The sequence below is a fragment of the Mandrillus leucophaeus genome, unplaced genomic scaffold (genome assembly GCF_000951045.1).
Source record: "Mandrillus leucophaeus isolate KB7577 unplaced genomic scaffold, Mleu.le_1.0 Scaffold549, whole genome shotgun sequence".
In the NCBI taxonomy this organism is placed as follows: domain Eukaryota; kingdom Metazoa; phylum Chordata; class Mammalia; order Primates; family Cercopithecidae; genus Mandrillus; species Mandrillus leucophaeus.
The window spans coordinates 2269797-2270681 of record NW_012105908.1 but is presented as its reverse complement, the minus strand read 5'-3'; positions in this window follow the sequence as shown (position 1 = coordinate 2270681).

Here is an 885-nt window from a genome sequence, read left to right as displayed (position 1 = left end):
CTTGAGCCATCGTGCCCGGCTAGTCTGATTTTTATTCTTATTTAAGATTATCTTTGCCAGTTTTTGTCATCTGCATTTTCATATAAATGTTAGAATCAGCTTGTTAATATTGCAAAAATCTTGGCTGAGATTCTGTTTGGGATGGCTAGTTACAGGGAGTTAAGTCCATATCTGAACTTTGTGGATTTCACCTTGTTGATCTTCAGAATCATAAAATATTAATTGTTTCACTTGAGCATATTACAAACCACTTATTTTACTTAGGCTTTTATATATGCAACTACAATTCTAAAAAAAAAAAAACCAAAAAACAAAAAAAAAACTCTACTTTCTGTGTGATTTAACTGTGATATATACTTAACACATCTTCAGTTACCCCTGCTACCTTCTTAAAAGGTAATATGTTAAAACTGAAAATACTCGTTCATAGACATTTAAAAGGAAATTTTATTTTAAGTGAAATGGCATGAAAAAACAATTAAAACTCTAAAAACACAAAATGTGATTACATATCCTAGGGGTAAAAAGACAGGGCCTTTATTCCTTTGGGGTTTTGTTTCTCTCATCACTGATGTTATTATCATCTTGATGTTTGAAATATGACTAATCTATGGTCTGTGAGAGACAAATCTTCAACACGGGAGATCCCACAGTGGAGCAAAGCGAGAGGATGACCCAGCTGAGACAGAACAAGCTTGGAAATCCACCAGTCCAAGCAGAAGCAGAAGGATTACTGTCTTCAAGAAGATAAAATTAATACCTGATAACCTTGCACATACTGAGATGAGATTTACTCCTATAGAAAAGAATTTAGTAATAAATTAGCAAGATGTGTGTTAAACACTAAGTCAAAGACGAAATGAGACAATTACTAATAGTAGAATA